The following is a 20077-nucleotide window of genomic DNA, read 5'->3' as shown; positions in this document are numbered from 1 at the left end:
GAATTTTGCTATGTCATTAGCACTTTAACTACTGTACATCTATTTCACCTCAGTATGGTTGCTTCCATTACACTGTGACCCTGTAGCCCCAGTATTGATAAATCTAGCACTTAAAAAAATCCTATATCATTGAAAGAAATTTCTACAAGGTGAAATTCATCCCATGCAGAAGTCCAGCCTGGATCTCTGCACCACTTGAGTTCCACTTAAAGGCCTCAAGTAGAGTTACTGCATCTCAGTGGTTCTGAGTTCAGGCAAGTGCTTATATCTAGATTTAAGAAGGAGAAGGAGAGGGAGAGGGAGACCTCACCACTCCATGGAGTTTGCACTGATCGGGGTTCCCAGATGATGATGGTAGCCAGGGGTCCAGAGGGCAGGAGACAAGCAGAGCAGAGCCCCCAGCACAATCAGACAGGAGATGACAAAGTCTAAAATGGAACTGATGCAGTTTAAATCCAGTATCAGAGGGGTAGCCATGTTAGTCTGAATCTGCAAAAGTGACGAGGAGTCCTGTGGCACCTTATAGACTAACTGAAGTGTAGGAGCATAAGCTTTCGTGGGCAAAGACCCACTTCGTCAGATGCATGTAGTGGAAATTTCCAGAGGCAGGTATAAATATGCAGGCCAGGATCAGGCTGGAGATGAGGAGGTGGATCCAATCAAGGAGGATGAGGCCCACTTCTAGCAGCTGATCTGGAGGTGTGAATTCCAAGAGAGCAGAAGCTGCTTTTGTAGTTAGCGAGCCATTCACAGTCTTTGTTTAATCCAGAGTTGATTGTGTCCAACTTAAAGATGAACTGTAGCTCAGCAGTTTCTCTTTGAAGTCTGGTCCTGAAGTTTTTTTGCTGCAGGATGGCTACTTTTAGATCTGCAATTGTGTGTCCAGGAAGATTGAAGTGTTCCCCTACAGGTTTTTGTATGTTGCCATTCCTAATATCAGATTTGTGTTTAAATCCAGTTATCAGAACAGTTTTTCTTGGGGCAAGGATAGGCGTTTTTATAGGGATAGGACAATAGTTCAAAGAGAAAGAGGAGAGACAATAGAGACTGATCACCCCTGGTTAGGGGAGATGTTCATTGAAGGAACTCACAATGCAACTAGGCAGTTTCAGTATTTTAGATGTCAATAGGATCATCAATAGAGCTGGTCTCCATTCTGTATGCTAATGAGTTCTATCTTCAATGCAGATGAGGCTGGGGTGTTTCCTTAATTAGTTTAGGTGTGTCTTCCCTGGCCTTTTCATTGCTTTGTCTGATTCTAGCAAAGGCTTAGGGGGAGGAGTGGAGAATGGTTTTCCATGAATGTCACTCCCTGACTCCCAAGAGCACAGGGCTGGTAGGTAACACTTTGCAGAGTTTGCCTGCACTGTTTGGCTTTCTCAGAATATGGAATTGCAGAACTTTGTGATTGTTGTTGACACCTGTCCATTAACATTCTCCTTGGGTGAGCTTTGGAGTGTTTATGAACTTTCCGATGATAAGCATCCAGCACAGACATAATTCTGGGTCAATACATGATATTATTGCAATAGTGGTGCCAGCTTTTTTGGTTTGATATTGCCAGCCAGAGCTGCTGCACAAAGCAGGTGAAAACTGAAGTTTTCTTCTGGAAGTTTTCTTTTCTGTTTCCAAGAGGAGTTAATCTTCAAAAGACTGAGGTTTCATGCGCTTAAAAAATGAAACCCATCTTTGAGTCATATTCCAATCAATGTAATCTTATTCTTTTAAGGATAACAAACCTGCCCAAATTAAGAGGTGAAAAAGGAAGCCCTTTTAAAGTAAAAAGTCTCATGGTAATGTTTTTAAAAGAATAGTCTGGTTCATTAATTCTGAGTGAAATGGGATCTTGCTGAGGCAGACCCAGCTTCTAGAAGCTGAAATATAATATATTAATCCATTAAACTATGTAGGGGAGAGAATAGTTTACTTTTCAATGTCAGGATTTAGGAGTTTCTTTTGTCACACCATATGGTTCAAAATTAACCAAAATATTTTTGTTAAGCATTCTGATGTCTACATTAGTATGTTTTTATGGTATAGTTTAAAGGCTGACCTCTCCATTATGCTTCCATCTTGTTAGCAGATTCTAATATACCGGTGGAACGTTTTAATGTAATGTTGAACATTCATTCCCTGTTAGTGTCTGTATTTTTATGCTAGCACCAACATAGTAGAGATAGAACTCAGAATCGGTCTTGGGTTGTACACGGAAGACTTGTTTGCAAGCAAAACCAATGAATGACTTCTTGAAATAAAGTTACCCTCATGTTTTGCATAGTTGTTTGACCTAATAAATCACTTCAGGGCGAGAAATACAACAAAACCAGAGGAGCTCTTCTTTTCTAAGTCTTCATTTTAAATAGACAAAGCTTTATTACCAATATCTGCCTGCAACTTTTACTTGTAGTGAGTGGCCTCCAGTTTGTGACATAAGCTAACTGCAAACACAACCCAGTGGAAGTTCTGTGGTTTGAAGGCTTGTAGAATCAGACTCTTCATTTTACACCATAAAAGCAGTGGCTTTTCATTAGTAGGACTGGGTAAACTGATTAAGTAATGGTAAGAATTGACTAGAACCTACTGCAGAACTCAAACCAAATCCAAGTGTTGTTTTTTGTAGTTTGAAAAAAAAAAAAGCATCTATTGGAAGTAAAAATACTCAAGTACCTTGAGTGGCTCTTTTAGGATAATTAAAATAACCATGTGAAGGATGGCAAGTAGGGCTGCCAGATGGTTTAACCAAAAATACCGAATACATCCCCCCCAAAAAACACACTGAAAAAAAAATTCTGTTGAGGAAAAAAAGGGGAGACCAAAGTTGTTGAGCAAAAAAGGACCCCTTATTAAGCACTTATTAAGCAAAAAAAAATGTTTTTTTAAATAAAAAAAACTGCATAACCCCTTTAAGAAAAGGCTTTTTTTTGCCAGTGGCCATTTTGTTTTTCTGCTCCAGCCACAAGACAAGCCCCTGCAGAACCAGGTAAGTGGCAGGAGGTGTGGGGGTGTCCGGGGACGGTCCGAGGGCTGGGCCTGGTTGCCAAGTGTGTCATAGGGTTGCCAGGTGTCTGGTATTTTTGCCTCCTGGCAGGGAAAAAAAAAATCAGAAAATACTGGACATTTTAGGTATTTTCTGAATCTATGTTTTTAGTGAAGTACATTTTCAACTGAAAATGTCCCGTCCCCCCCTTCCTCCGCCCCCTTGTACTCTGCATTTTGCAACAGAGGTCAAAAGACTACCAAGGGAAATGAATTTGCATCAGCTGCTGTGCACTGAGAATTAGTTACCACCAGTTCAAAGATCCATAGCTTGTTAGATCAAATGCTTCAGCTGATCTCATTTGCCATGGAGTGAATAAGGAGCTGAAAGTTAGCCTCCATTCCTGGTGAATCATAGGCACCCTGGACTAAGATTCTTCTAGCACCAGCTCTAACTTTCAACAGCTTACCTCCAGTGTCACCTCATGTAGATAGTATGATAATCCAAATCAGGAATCACCAAAGTACGTATGAGCATGGCAGGAGTCAGAGTCAAGGAAAATGGTCACCTTATCAGGAAAAGTGCTTTTAAACTTTTCATGTAATCTAAGATCAGTTGGGCAACCTCGAGTATGAGTTGAGGCATAACAAGTGGGGTTCCGCAGGGGTCTGTTTTGGGACTGGCTCTGTTCAATATTTTCATCAACGATTTAGATATTGGTATGGAAAGTATGCTTATTAAGTTTGCAGATGATACCAAGCTGGGAGGGGTTGCGACTACTCTGGAGGATAGGGTCATAATTCAAAATGACCTGGACAATTTGGAGAAATGGTCTGAGGTAAATAGGATGAAGTTTAATAACGACAAATGCAAAGTGCTCCACTGAGGAAGGAACAATCAGTTTCATACGTACAGAATGGGAAGTGACTGTCTGGGAAGGAGTATGGCAGAAAGGGATCTAGGGGTTATAGTGGACCACAAGTTGAATATGAGTCAGCAGTGTGATGCCATTGCAAAGAAAGCAAACATGATTCTGGGATGCATTAACAGGTGTGTTGTGAGCAAGACACGAAAAGTCATTCTTCCGCTCTACTCTATGCTAGTTAGGCCTCAATTGGAGTATTGCGCACTGCATTTCCAGAAAGATGTGGACAAATTGGAGAGGGTCCAGAGAAGACCAATGAGAATGGTTAAAGGTCCAGAGAACATGACCTATGAGGGAAGGCTGAAGGAATTAGGTTTGTTTAGTTTAGAAAAGAGAAGATTGAGGGGGGACATGATAGCAGTTTTCAGGTATCTAAAAGGATGTCATAAAGAAGAGGGAGAAAACTTGTTCAACTTGGCCTCTGGGGGATAGAACAAGAAGCAATGGGCTTAAACTGCAGCAAGGGAAGTTTAGGTTGGACATTAGGAAAAAGTTCCTAACTGTCAGGGTAGTCAAACACTGGAATAAATTGCCCAGGGAGGTTGTGGAATCTCCATCTCTGGAGATATTTAAGAGTAGGTTAGATAGACATTTATCAGGGATGGTCTAGACAGTATTTGGTCCTGCCATGAGGGCAGGGGACTGGACTCGATGACCTCTCGAGGTCCCTTCCAGTCCTAGTATTCTATGATTCTATGATTCTAAGCCCTGTCTTCCTCGTTCCACAAGGAAGAAGGGATCTTCCAAAGGAGGAAGTTTTTCCAAAATTTGGCCCCGTTTAGACGGGCCAAATTTCAGAAAAGTCTCTTCTGACATAAGTGTTGGAAAAAAGTTGCTCAAATTGTGAAGCGCAATTTGCCTACCTTTAAAAAAAAAACCATTATATTGTAGGGCAACTGAAGTGTTAGCTCTTGATAGCTTCCTGGCCAAACCAGTCAGGATCACCTATCAGAGGCTCCAAGATCTACTGGTAGATCCTGATCTACTGGTTGGTGACCACTGGCTTAGAGTAAGAAAATTATGGTGTGGCTGAATAGTAATAATTGCTGTTACCAGCCAAATTATAAAATGTTGACTCCCGATCCAGTGTACTAATAAGTACAGGGGGACTGACAGTCAAAGAGATGAGAAGAACATTTAATCTGGTTTCTTGACTTCCTTTAGACAAAAAAGGGTCATTTGGAAGTTGATGGTTAACCTTAGAAAAATGGAAGTGGATGATCACAATGCCAAGAGGAAGATGAGTACTTATCTAAAGCCTCTGGGTACAGTTTAGAAAATGATTACAGTTTAGAAAACATTTTTTAAAGCATAACAATCCCACAGAAAAATGCATTGTCATTGGAGAGGAAGACTTTAGGTGTTTAACTAAAATGAGATATCCAAAAATAGCCTTGGAACATTAATGAAGTTTGTTCTCTGTACTTGTTTGCCTGGAAAGTGTCATTTAAGAGGTTAATGATGTAGCACAATATACATGTGCTACAAGAACTGCTTTGTATAATGTGGTTATGGGAAATCAGCTGCACTGTCTTTGTGAATTTTCAGTCCCTGTAATTCTTTAAAAGAAAAAAAGCATATAAAGAGAGCAGAGCAGATCTAGAGTTTCAAGACAAGTGAGCTCTCTTTAAAAGAGCAGTTCCTTACTCATATCTTCAATGGGCTTGCTGGCAGATGAACAAAGTAGTGTATCCATAAGAAAATGCTTCTGCTTCTTCAGGAGATTTCATATCTTTTTTTGCCTTATACTGGTACTTTTTAATAATTTCTGCTCCATTCTATGCCTTTGTATTAGTGGTTCTGAAGTCAGATTTATCCATCTTTTACAGTTGTTGCTTGTTGCTAAGGCTCTCATACATGATGTGAATGGACTGTGACAATAAGCAGAAGGCACATGTCTGTTTTGCACTCTATTTCTCCGGCAGTTAAGACTAGTAGAGGAAGCATGCTTTACTCCACAGAAACAACTGTTCATGTAAAGCAAATGCTACAAATACTGCTATTGACTTCATAGAACAGAAGAATGAAATCATGTTTCTCTTACTAGTTACTTCCACAATGTCTTATATATTTCAAACAGAAGAGACATTATCTCTGCCCAAACTACCTTTTTGTGAAACAGGGAAGAAGATGGGAAGGAAAGAGATCCATCAATACCGTCTCCTTCCAAAGATTTATATTTGGATATATTTAGATTTGGAAACATGATCACAACTCCTGGAGGAGAGAATTAAGCCTAGCTAACCTTGCCAATAAGTTCTGGTGGAAAGGCCTTCCTGCATCAGGTTAAGCTTAAATATGTGAGAGAAAATCACACATAAGCATCTATCGAGTTTATACTTAGTGTTTAAGTATAATACAAAGTGTCTATTCCACCGCCCCTTTAATATTTTCTGAGGGTGAAAGCTCTTTATGTAAAGCAAAGCAAGAAGTAGCACAGCTGAATGAGAGGAGAGCAAAAGTCAGATAGTGCTGGAACAATGTGTATAATGGGCTTATGGAGAGCCATTGAACCAAACTGTAAACCTTGCATATCATAGAAACCACCTCAAGTCAGGAAGTGCTATCACACCCCCAGTACCTCTCGATTCAACACTGATGGCCACAGTCATTTTGACTACTCTGCTTGATTTGGAATATTACATGTGTAATCTGCTACACCCACTGTCAGCAACACAGACTTTGGGAAGAGGTCAAATGTACCTCCCAGATCATAGTCTTCCACTGTGTGTCTAAGTAGACCCTGCTACTCTGTGTTCCATCATCAACTTTTGCCTCTTCCTAGGATTGAGCAGTTCCATGATGGTACTTATGATGATATTACTGAGACATAGAAGGGGGAGGAATAGAAACCCCAGTAATCTAGTGTTCGAATATGATAAAAATTGGTCTGTAGTGCACTTCTATAAAATCACAAAATGATTTCAGTGTTTCCACTCATAACACATACATGTGAAAAAATGTGAAATATTTTTACAATGACAACTTCCACATCAACTGGAAGTACATCAGATACATTTTTAATACAATTGTTGCAAATGTGTGCAATGCAACCAGTCCCCACCTATGGTCTGTTGCAGCTAGCTGACAATTTCTGGAAAAGATTCTTAGAACCTGTACGTTTTGCACCTCCAAAGTTAGTATTAGTATTATCAACTGACATGCCAACAGTCTTATCAACAAGTCTGCTGCAGCTCAGAATAGAGAAAACATAATCATTTAATTGGTCTCTTGTCTCACCTGACAGGACATCAAGTTCAAGAACTTTCACCAGTACTTTCATGAAAATATCTTACTAAGATAGGAACAACTTTTTGATCTTTGTGGTTAGATGAATCTACCATAACTAGCCAATTAGCCCATCATAAGACGGGATTTTCAGGTCTCTCCTCCACGTTGGTCTTCTCTCCTGAGCCTCCGGTCTCTCGCTCAGTCTCTCTCTCTCCCCTCCTTCTACTGCCTCCCCCTCTCTCTCTCAGCTCTCCTCCGCCTTCTGCTTCTCTCTCTGTCTCTCTTTTCTCCTCCTCCTGCCTCTCACTCTCTCTCCGCTCTCCTCTGTCTCCGTCGGGGATGCACGCTCGCCCAGGCTCCACCCCCTGGGCATGTATATCACTGCCCCATCCCCCTTCAGCTCCTGCTGTGGTGCTCAGCTGACTTCTGTCCACTCAGCTGGGCCACCACGCAGGAGCATGTGATGCAAATGGCCTCTCTCTCTTCTCCTCCTACTGCCTTGCCCTCTCTCTCCTTCTCTCTCTTTCTCTTCTCCCCCTCCTGCCTCTCACTCTGTGTTTCTCTTCTTCTCCTCCTTCTGCTGCATTTCTCTCACTCTCTCTCTCTCACTGTCCTCCGCCTCCTCTGTTCTCCTCTCTGTCTCCTTCGAGTCCTCTGTGTATGCTCCGCTTTCCTCCTTTTGAATCCGGCACCCTTTCCTGACGTCAGAGATGCACGCTCATCCACGCCCTGCCCCTTGGCTGTTCCCTCTGGGCGGTGCTGTTGCCTCCCGCCATGGCACTTGGCCGACTTCTGCGCCGCTGCATGACCCCCATGCTGCATGGGGAGCGCGGACCCCAAACGGCTGCTTACGCTGTGTGCTCCCATGCGGCGGCCCAGCTGAGCAGCACAGAAGTCAGCCAAGCACCATGGCAGGAGACAACAGCACCACCCAGAGGGAACAGCCAGTGTTTCAGCATTACAGAGTCACAGACATCGGGCTACTATATCTGTGATGGTGAGATATAGTACGTTTTGCCCAATTCCTGTTGCAAAATCTTTTGAGCTTCTGGGATAAGAATGTTTTTCACAATTGCTTCACTTTTTGCTCGTGCTGATGATAATTTAGGTTCAAACAATGTGCAAATTAGCTTAGAGGTGCAATCCAAAGATCTGAAACTGTGATTATGTTTTACAGCTTGATATGCAATTACTGCTTCCTTTGCCACAAGCTCCATTTTAACAGAATCATCTTTTATAATAAATCTCTTCATTGAAGCACTGAACGTTACAGAGCTGACAGCTAACTGATGTTTCTTTGATTGAATATGTGTCGTAATGTCAAATTTCCCGCCATGAGCAATATTTACCTCACAGCTACATTGCGTGCAAAATATTGTGTGTGGATTGTCACGTTTCTTTATAAAAGGATATTAAACGTACACTTTCGTTTCTTGCTCTTTGAACTCATTTTGACACTAAAATAAAATTTTACAATTAAACTAGTGGGCTGTGACCCCTGCTTGCTATGCTAGCCAGCCCATCCCAGTCACTGTGCTTGCCAGGCCCCCACGCCCTGGCCACTATGTTTGCAATCCCCTCCACCCCATGGTCGTTATGCTCACCAACCTCTCACCTCACTCCCCTGGTGTTCCAGCCCCATGTAGGGGGTGGGGCAGGGACGACTGAGGTTCAAGTCCTCAGGCCAGATTAACTCTTCTGGGGTTCCAGGGTTAATGGATTTTTGTGGGCCCCCATAGGTTCTGAGGGTAGGGCCAAAAATGAGGGGTTAAGTGTGCGGGACAGGGCTGTCAGTGAGTGGGATAGGGATGGGGTGCAAAGGGATGATGGTGCAGAGTCTGGCCAGGAGGGAGGTACAAGAGCAAGGGAGGGTGCTGTAGCAAGCTGGGAGTATGGGGTCTCGGTGGAGGGTGTGTGTGAGGTGAGCGGAGGTACAGGGTCTCAGCAGGATGGTAAGTGAGCGGGCTGAGGGTGCAGGGTATCGTCAAGGATCTTAACTAGAGATGGCTGACTTGCTCCTGTGGCAACACCAGCTAATCAGCATGTCACAGGGAATCCTATAATATACCTACCTGAGAGACACTGAGAAATATTCCCAGTATGACAGACAATATTTAGCAGAAAGTGCTCTCTTTCTGTTGCAAATGGGGCTGAGATTTATGCAGAGTTTCTCGAGTCAGCAATGACAGGTACATAAAAGTCAGCTACATAATAAACAACCTTTAACAAAAGCATTCATGAGACTAAATATGCTAAACAGAATGTACGAGCAGCAGGGGAAACACTCATGTTGATAATATCTCTATTGTATGATTGATTGTATTTCTATTGTGTTGGGGCCCCAGGAGGCACAGGAAGTTGCTAAAGCCAATGCTGTCTATTGCATATTTAACAATATGAGCCTGAAGAACTGGTGGTAAAAGGAAAAAATTAAAAAACAGCAAATAGTTTAGCTGCACGGTAAAGACTAACAAAACATGTAGATGGTATCATGAGCTTTCGTGGGCACAACCCACTTCTTCAGATGACTGGGGTATTAAAAGTCCAGATCCAAGAATCTGTGTGAAACTATGCCTCCCCTCCCCTCCCCATTTACCATCTAGCCTTGTTCCTAGACATTTTCCTGTGTTTTAATTTGTTTTCCTTAGTTGCTCTGTAACATCAAGCAGCCAAGTATGCTTTATCACATTTATCTTTTGTTTTGTAATAAAAATCACTTTTTTTAAGGTGATTCTGGTGTCCCGGGAGGTACAGGAAGTCTGTCTGTCTGTGTGTCTGCATGCCTCAGACTGAGAGGTCAGCTACCAGAGACTGCAGCTTGTTTTTCTCTTTATTTTTTTCAAGCTCCTTTGTGGCACAAGAGCTTGGGGTACTCCTGGGGGCGGGTTCGAGTGTTTGCCCTTGGTTTTAGGGATAAAAAGCACTTGATGGTGGCAGCGACCCCCCAGAATCTTTGTATTATGATTCTGGGGGAAGTTTTTTGGTAACCAGTGCCTGTAGAGGCAAGACATGTCAGGGCTGTTCCCCACTCTGGCACTATGAGAGCAGAAGGTGAGGGTCCACAAGAGAGCTTAAAAACCTTGCCTGTACAGGCACTAGTTACAAAAAACCTGCACCCTCCCCCCCCCCACACACACACTATTAAAGGGACACAAGAAGTTAAACAGAGTAAAAACCTTTCCAAAGACCTTTAAAAACGATTTAAAAATTTAAAGTGCATTTTTCATTTTCAAACGTTTTCCATCCCAACGACACCACTAATACGTTACTTTTGGTTCATTTTGAAGCTTTGGACTCCCCTCCTAAACAGCCCTAAAGAGTTATTGTTTGGGAGGAGTGGGGACAGCAAAAACAGCACTGGGATTAATCAGCTCCCAGGGGAGGGGCACGAGGCATGCGAGTTACATGGGAAGAGAATGCAAGAGCAAGTTGTGGGGAGAGTTGAGTGAAAGACAGGGGAATTGGGGGACCCGGCTCATGCCAGGACCCAGAGCACTGCGGCTCTGCCTTTTAAATGTGGAAGAGCCGCCACGATCCAGTGTGATTTGGGACTGTAGCTTTGCCTTCTCATGTGGGGTTTTGGAGGAGGTGGGCTGTGAGGGAAAGGGGGGCCACTTACATGCTTTAGGGGCGGTTCCCAAGAATAACAACATGCCTCACCAGAGCAGAGGGCCAGAGGTTCAGGCACTGCCACCTGCTGCTCTTATTGGCTGGATTCCATAGTAGCGGGGAAAATCTTCAGGAAGTGTCCCTGCACTCCTGTGTTCCTCCAGGCAGGGAGGGGAAACAGCAATAAACAGCTGCTTTTAGCTGCACTGATTTCTGGGACATGTTCAGTGCTTATGGGGACATCAGAACAGGAGATTTAAATTTGGGACTGTCCCAGAGAATCCGGGTTGTATGGTTGTTGTATACATAGACTGTCAACCAAGTAACAGGTATAAACTCCTCAGGCACAGTACAGCCTTAACATGGAGTCACAGGCCATCCCTCTAGGCATCCTGCCACTGAGACAAGCTTAACTCCATGATAGATGGTCACTTTACACCAAAGTTCACAAAATATTCTGGTTACCCCCAGTCCCAAGGGTTAACTTATCCCAGGTTAACTTGCACAAAAGGCAATGCTTGTAGCCAATCCTATACCTAAGTCCCCAGTGCTTCCTGGGGCTGTAAGTTGAGGAAGTGCATCCACGTTAACAGAGCCTGCTTCTGACTAATTTTGAGGCTTCCCTGTAGTGTGGAAACACTATTTTGAAATTATTTTGGGAGTTGTTATTTCAAAATAAGTTATTTTGAAATAATTTCCTAGTGTAGACATGCCCTTATGGAGCAAACAGTAGTATGGGATACAAAGAGAATAAAAAGGACTCATACATGCCGCATCCTTCAGGAGAAATAGAAGGAACTCTGAGGCTGATCCTAGATTACATCCCATTTTTGGTAAAGGGATGTAAATTAGGCACGTTGATATTGCAAATGAAGCCGGGATTTGAATTTTCCACACTTCATTTGCATAAGAGTGACCACTGCTTTTTTTTTTTCCCAAATGGGACTTTTTTGAAAAAACCCAGCTGCTTAGACAGGGCATTCCTGTCGAAAATGTCCCATCTAAATTGCTGGGTTTTTTTGAAAAAGCCCCATTTTGGAAAAAAGCAGCAACCGCCATTATGCAACTGAAGTGCAGGAAATTCAAATCCCAGCTTCATTTGCAATATCAACGTACCTAATTTACATCCCTTTAGTGAAAAAGGGGTGTAGTCTAGACATAGCTTGACTGTGAAAGCTATAGAGAAAGTAAATAAAATTGAGGCGGCATGAGAGGGCCTGTATCTCTAACTTGTAGGTAAGGTGTTACACTAACCATTGTTAGAATCTATAAAAAGTGAAAATAGATCACAATGCAAGTGTGAAGAGTCTGAAATATGGAGTAAATAGCTTTAGGGGAAAAATTTAAAAAATGCTGAAGTCTCATTTTCCAAAGAAACTTTGGCTTCTAAGGAATTTACAATACTTGCTCAAGTCTTTTTTAAAATGTTGTAAAGTTACTTGAGCATTTTGAAAATGTTATTCCTACATTGTTCTTGGGTAGCATGACACAAATGTCTGAAAGTGTTACATTTGTATGCAATCAGTCTCTAAAATCTATGCTCAGACAGGGGCCTTATGCTTCAGACCTTAACATGTGCTTTATAATGCAGAAGTTTCCCAGTAGTTATTACTTTTTAAACTGCAATAAAAAGCATCTTTTTCTGAAGTTTGATGATACCATTCCACGGGGCTCTTTCTGTCAACAGCTAAATTTTCACACAATAATAGACCTCAGAGACTGAATTTTCTTTGGTTTCTTAGGTTACTTCAGATTAACTAATTAGCTTTGCAGGAACCCTTCACCTCCTTGTGTGATGTTCAAAATGCCCTTAGTTTGTAGCCTGTCAGGCATCTGCCATATGTAAAAATGACATGCGCCTTTACATTTAATCCGTGATCAAAGTGGCATGTCTGCTTTGCCATAGGAAATAACTTTCATGTTTGTTTGCCATGTTCTTCCTCTTCAGCCCTTTTTGCATTTGTCAATCTCCTAAACAACAAACTAACTCTTGTTAGACTTTAAAGTGCTACATAATCCTGTTTTTTGTTTCAGCTAAACAAACAGATCTCCATAAAGATAACAAAGGCCTGGTCTGAATGTCAGTGAGGGAAATCAGTACCACCCACACTACACATCACCCCCCAGCCAGCCTTCAGGGCTGCCAGGAGCATGCCACCCAAGGCTCTGGTGGTGATCTAAAGGGCCCAGGGCTCCAGTCACCACCACTACCAAAGTAGCAGTGGCTGGGAACCCCGAGCTCTTTTCATTGAATCATAGCATCGGAAGGAACCTCGAGAGATCATCAAATCCAGCCCCCTGCTCTCATGGCAGGACCAAGCACCATCTAGATGAAGGGCGGGGAACCTTTTTTAGGTCAGGGGCTGCTGACCCACAGAAAAATCAGTTGGGAGGGGGCGCATAAGTGAAAAACAAAAAATACCAAACAAACCCTCACTGACATGGCCCCTGATAGAGAAGGAGAAAGACAATCCCCACATTCCCTCCCACACCAGAGTCTGGGGGCCCAGGGTAGTAGATTCTCCGCTCTAGCCACACCGTGAGGTATCAGGGGTGAGTTGGAGCACCAGCACTGGCTCCCCAATGCTGGGAGGGAGCCCTGAGACTAAGGGGCTGGATCCAGGCAAACCAAGAGATGCATCCAGTCCCTAGACTTGAAGTTCCCCACCCCGGATCTAGAGCAGCCCTTATCTAATCTGCTCTTAAATAGCTCCAGTGATGGAGATTCCACAACCTGCCTAGGCAATTTGTTCCAGTGTTTAACCACCCTGACAGTTAGGAAGTTTTTCCTAATGTCCAACCTAAACCTCCCTTGCTGCAATTTAAGCCCATTGCTTCTTGTCCTATCACAGGCGTGGGCAATAATTTTAAAAGGGGGCCACTTCACAAATTTCTGAAGTGGCCCTGGGCTGCCACGGAAAGGGCAGGGCCAAGAGACTTCTTGTTCTTCCCCACCCATAGACCCTGATTGGCCTGGGGGAGGGAGAGCGCTTGAAGTCATTGCCCCCTACCCCCTGGTGCCTAGAGAGAATTGCCAGCTGTTTTAAAACAGCTGGTGGTTCCCTCTAGGTGCTGCGGTGGGAAGAGGCTTTACTCACTCCTTCTGCCCCCAGGCCAATCAGGGCCTGGTGGTGGGGGAGCTTGCACAAACTCTTGTCACCTGCTCTGCCAGGGTGCGCGGTGGCTAGAGAACCACGGCTGCTTTAAAACAGCCAGCGTTTCCCTCTGGCACAGTGTGCCCCTGGCAGGGGGAGGACACTTCATGCATATACCCCCTCCCCACACCCCTGTTCCCAGGTCTCAATTGGCCTGGGGTGCGGGAGTGGCAGGGTGGCTGTGGGCCGGATCCACCAGCTTGGCTGGCTGAATCCAGCCTGCAGAGGCTGTCTTGCCCACCTCTGTCCTATCATCAGAGGTTAAATAGAATAATTTTTCTCCTTCCTCCTTGTAACAACCTTTTAGCTTCTTGGAAGCTGTTTTCACGTTATCACCCCTGTTATTACATCTGAGAATGATGTTTGTTTTTTTGCAACAGTATCACAGCGTTGATTCAACTATTGAATCTCTGGGCCTTGGGGCAGTTGCCCCTTTGCTCCCTCCATTGGCTGGCCTGTTCAGGGGATAGCTTATTCATACTACTGGTTAATATAACTTATATCGTCTAAAGTTTTGGGGATGACCTATGCTACTGCTCAAGTTTATGCAACTTCCTTTGCTCAGGGGTTTGAAAGAGACACCCCCCTGAGCAGCATAAGTTCCACCAATTTAAGTGCTGTCTGTATCAGCGCTATTTTGATGGGAAATGCTCTCCCACCAACAGAGCTTCTGTCTTCCGTGGATGTGGGATAATTATGCCAACAGGAGAGTGCTGTCCCATCAACATAGCACAGCTTCACCAAATGCACTGGATTGGTATAGCTGCACCGATGTAGCTCTCTAGTATTGACTTACCCTTAGTGTACATAGACTGAATGTGGTGAGTTAATGTGCTAGCTTTCACCTACTGACACCATGGCTTATGTTAGGAACAGAGCAAACACCTCTTTGAGCATATTGGTCAATCTCTGCCTAAGGAAGTCCAGGAATGGAATAACTGTGGAAAGTCAGGATGCAGATACATTTTGGCAGCACTATGGGTCATTAAGTGTGCATGCACAAATTCTATTGAGACTATTGAGTTTCTGTGTGTGCATGCACTGAGGAAGGAATATTGTGAGGAGGAAGCTTGCATAACCCATCATGTAGTCTATTCAGTCCTTACAAGAGCTATCATCCTTTGGTTTCCTTAACAGCCAGTTTCCTACAATTGCTGGGCAGTGGCTGACATAAAGTATCAATGTTCCCAATAGTTTTCATTTAGGGTACGTCTTCACTATGTGGCTATTTCGAAATAAGCTATTCTGGAATAGTTATTCTTAAGTATCTTACTTTGAAATAGCACGTCTACACTGCAGGGAAGCCTCAAAATTAGTCCAAGGCAGGCTTTCCTAATGAAGATGTGCTATCTTGATTTAGAGCCCTAGGAGGCACTGGGGAGGAATAATTTAGAATGACCCTGGTGAGGGGCTATTGTGAAATAGCAGCAGTGGAGCATTTATACATGCCTTATTTCACAATAGTTATTTAGGACTAGACATTATTTTTCATAGAATGAGGTTTACAGATTTCGGAATAAGTCATCCGTTATTTTGAAATTACTTTGAAATTACGGAATAGTTGTGTAGACACTCGCATTGTTATTTTGAAATAACTCTAGTTATCTCAAAATAACAGCACAGTGTAGACACACCCTTAGTGGCAAGTATATGGGACTCAAGTGGTATGAGTATGTAATCTTGGGTGGTCTAGACTTCTCCAGTGCCTTAAGAAACCCAACTCCCATAGAAAAGTAGCTGGAAGAGTTCAGTCTCTAAGGCTGTGTCTAGACTACATGCCTCTGTCGTCAGAGGCATGTAGATTAGACACATAGGCAAAGTCAAATGAAGCCGCGATTTAAATGATCGCGGCTTCATTTAAATTTACATGGCTGCCGCGCTGAGCCGACAAACAGCTGATCAGCTGTTTGTCCGCTCAGTGCGCTAGTCTGGACACTCCCCTGCCGACATCAAAGCCCTTTGTCGGCAGCCCCATTATTCCTCGTAGGATGAGGTTTACCGGGGCTGCCGACAAAGGGCTTTGATGTCGGCAGGGGAGCGTCCAGACTAGCGCGCTAAGCGGACAAACAGCTGATCAGCTGTTTGTCGGCTCAGCGCGGCAGCCATGTAAATTTAAATGAAGCTGCGATCATTTAAATCGCGGCTTCATTTGACTTTGCCAAAACAACAAATCTACATGGCTCCGTCAATGGAGCCATGTAGTTTAGACATACCCTAAGGATTTTCAGCAAGGATTACACAGGGTCAGCTTTCCCACATTCAAGTCCCAAAAGGAACTTAAAACATTAATTTAATTAAATAACTTTATAAAATCTTATGGTTTCATAACACAATATAGCTATTTTATCATCCATAGACATTATCTTCACAGTTACAATAAACATTAGTACAGAGAAAACCAAAAGTAAAATTTGAACAGTTCAGTCTGCACAGAACACAGGAAGAGGAAACTGAGAGAGCCAAAAGCTTAGGTTTGCTTCACCTAAGTCTTATTGAGTGTCTGCAATATTTGCTGAGTCTGAGCCATCTCTCCACTTGCTTCTAAAAATCCTCAGTTGGAGTCCAGGCAGACTCTTCCTCTTTCGTGGATCACTGCTAGCCAACCAGGTGACAGATTAACCAGTCAGTTAAAGACATACAGAAGACCCTGTTATAAGAATATACAAAAACAGAGAATAACAAAATAGAAATGACTCTTTGCCCATGGCTACATTTAAAGAAAAGATGAAGAATCACATTAGCTGAGAAAGTTAACTAGAACAGTTTGGCTAGTATTTAAAGAATATTCAAATCATTCCATTAAAACAAGAAGATATTTTCCCTCACAGTTTTCCTTTGCTATAATTAACATTGCCCATGTTCCCTGGTAGGGGGTTAACATCATCACTATCTGCTGCAAAGTGCTACTGAGTGAAAGACAACAGCCTGCTTTCTCCCCTGAGCTCAGCCTCTCCCAGCTCACACGGAGCACTAGGCCCTTACAAAAGCAGGCAGACCCCCAAATTACCACACCCAATTCCAGAAGCTTGTGGATGTGCAGTGCTAAATCAGCCTAGCAACAATGACCCAGACGCAGCTCACTCCTACCCCCACCATAGGTCTCTTAGGGTGCTTCTACACAGCTTCCTTACCCAGCACCAAATTTTGAAATATGGTGCTATTCCGAAATGTCCCTTATCCCTCATGCAATGAGGTTTATAGGGATGTTGGAATAGCAAGCCCATTATACTTCGATATAATGGGCTTGCTCATAAGAAATATGTAGATGTAACTTTAAAGAGATATCTCCTTATCAGGTACATGGGTTACAAGTGTAGTGTGTGAATTTCTGATAAATGCTGACCATGTTCCATTTAATGCTCCTCTTGGATGTAGAACCACATTTTATTTGCGATATATAGGAAATTTCAGTCAGTGATCTCAAAGGTGCGCTATATATGTTGGTTAATTCGCACATTCCTGTAAAGGTAAAATAACAACAGTGTCCTCATTGTTCAGATGGTTCAGAGATTGCTTGAACAGATGAAGAATTGCCCAAGGTTCCCTGAGTCAGGGGAAGGAGTAGGAACACAGTCCAGAAGTTCCAACACTCTTCTGTTCTAATGACTAGACTATGGTAGCACTCACACAGAGTCAAGCAAAAAACAAACAAAAAAAGGAATAAACTTGTAAGAAGAGAAAGCAGAGTGCCGTATCAATTCTTGTGAAAAGAAGGGGAAATGTCAGCTTCAGCAACCTAATTTAGTACTGGAGAAAGATTTTCTAAATCTCCGTTTAAAAAAAAACTCATGCATTTTTCATAAACCAAGAGAACAATTCTCTGGAGAGCTGATCTGCCTATTCGAGCACAACTTTTTAGATGGGATGTACGTGTCCTTTCAAAGGAACCCAAGAAAATGGAATTAGCATTCTACAGTACTAGCGTTTATCACACTCAGGTAGGCTTATGGTTATTATTTTAATAGCTTTTTTTCTCTTCTAAATGAGCCCTTGTCTCCAGCGGCAAACATTAAAGCAAGGCTGGGGAACCTAAAGCCCAGGGGCCAGCTGCAGTCCCCAATTTGCCTGGATCTGGTCCCTGGGGCTCAGGGCTCCTCCTCCAACCACTGGGGAGCCTGCACTGACACTCCAGTCCTTGCTGCCCCCCACCTGACTGATTTTTCTGTGGGTCAGCGGCCCCTGTCCCAAAAAAGGTTCCCCACATTAAAGGGCCTGCATTAAAGGGACTGGAATTTGTAGGCTATATTAAGTTTTAAAAAATGTATCTCTTCTCAGGGGCATTTTGCATTTCCCATAGACTGTCCATAACTTCAGTCATCACCTATCAGACAGCTGTTACAATAGAGAAGCCAATGAAGTTGGATTTCACAGGATTTAACTAAGTGATAGACCTTCAGTGTTATGGTAAAGCACTATACTTTGGAGGGAGCATATGTATTTTTGAAAAAAAAAATGAAGACTTTGGATGCCTGCCGAACATTGCTGCTTCAGTGTCTTCTGCTGACAACTAACGTTTGGAAACTTTTGAAATGTTGCCTTTTTGGATATCTGCTTTCTCTAGCAAATCCCAGATGCTTAGGTACCACTGAGGCATATTATCAAGAGACTAATTCAGTTTTTCCTGTGGTATGGGAATTACTAAAGGGTGGGACGTGATGGAGTATCAGCAGTGTTGTTGGAAACATTTTAGCAGAGATATACCTGAGTCATTTTGCATCTGAAACTGTGATGTGTTCAGGGAGTAAGTGTTCCGTGCTCATCTTCAGCTGTGGGCACATTTCCTCTAGTCTTCAATAGAGTCATGTAGAGAGAATAAAACCAAGCATTAAAGGCCTGTTCCACTGACTTCTGTGATCTTGGGGACTTCTGTGACATGGCAGCCAATGAGCCCTAACAGAGTGAAAAACACTAGTGTTTAATTAAAAGTAAAACTCAAATGGTACATCAAGTCTTTTGGATTCAGATAAATGCCTCAATGTGTGACTCCCAACCCTGACCTCTTGATTGGCAGAATTCATCTGGCAATCACATAAGAGGCTGCTGTCCCAGAAGACTTGCTATATGTTCTGCTTTTATTCCAATAGGAAATGCTTCCCGAAGAACTGTTCTTGTGGTTTTTTTTAAGATTTATGCTTCCAGTTCTGTCTGGTCCCCCCAAAACTGTAGCTCTATAATACTGAGAATGGGAGAAGGGTTATTTAAATCTTACACTTAAATCTTGTAGCCTTCAAAGGTTCAAATCATGGTTTTGGAAGGATTTGTGCTGGTACTCAATTTTCTGCTTTGCCTATATAAACTTGACAAAATTAGGGAAGGAAAAGGAATAATAATTGCTAATAACTGTTTAAGTATGTCCAGTTATTAATACCTCCTTCCTGCCTTGAGTCTGACTTTCACAGGGGCAGAGCACTGCTAGCTCCAATGATTTGACTGGTCATACTGGGAACTCAGCACCTCTGGAAGTCAGGCTCAGTTGCTATTAGCAAGACAGCATTTATTCACCTGAATTATTTATTATTTATACTGTGGTAGCCCCTGTCAGGCTCAAGAGTCCTTTGTGTGAGGTATTATTAAAGTATGCAAGATACAGTTCCTGCCACACAGACAACCAGCATCACAAGGGTGCAGGAGAGGACACAGTCAGAACAAGCTATTGTTACAGATGGGGCTTAGAGACTGAGGGTGCATTTACTCTGCACTGTTTTTCTGGAATAATGGTCGTTATTCTGTAAAAACAATACTAGCATCCACACAGCAATTGCGTTATTTTGAAAGAAAATCAAAATAATGGCAGGCTTTTTCAAATGTTGGTAAACCTCATTCCATGAGGAATAATGCCTCTTCTGAAAAAGCTTTTTTGGAAGAGGGTGTGTATGGATGCTCTACTGCTGCTATGTCAAAATAGCTCCTCACCAGGGCCATTCTAAGTTATTCCTCTCTAGTGCCTCCTGGGGCTCTAAATCGAGATAGCACATCCACATTAGGGAAGCCTTCCTTGGACTAATTTTGAGGCTTCCCTGTAGTGTGGACACTCTATTTCGAAAAAAGATATCTTCTGGAATAGCTTTTCCAAAATAAGCTTGCAGTGTAGACGTACCCCAAGAGTAATTTCCCTGCGGTGATGCAGAGTGTTCAAAGAAAGTGCAGCCCAAATTCTGCCCTGTACTCCAAGACCTAGTT

At 43.0% G+C, this 20077-nt stretch overlaps 1 protein-coding gene across 1 annotated transcript in view; it reads left to right on the top strand.

Annotated features, from left to right (window-relative positions):
* Positions 1-20077, top strand: part of NECAB2 (N-terminal EF-hand calcium binding protein 2) — a 378362-nt gene that overhangs the window by 89069 nt on the left and 269216 nt on the right. The gene's annotated exons all lie outside the window — the stretch shown is intronic.

This window comes from Pelodiscus sinensis, chromosome 12, assembly GCF_049634645.1.
Source record: "Pelodiscus sinensis isolate JC-2024 chromosome 12, ASM4963464v1, whole genome shotgun sequence".
Taxonomy (NCBI): domain Eukaryota; kingdom Metazoa; phylum Chordata; order Testudines; family Trionychidae; genus Pelodiscus; species Pelodiscus sinensis.
This window is presented reverse-complemented; position numbering and strand designations above follow the sequence as displayed.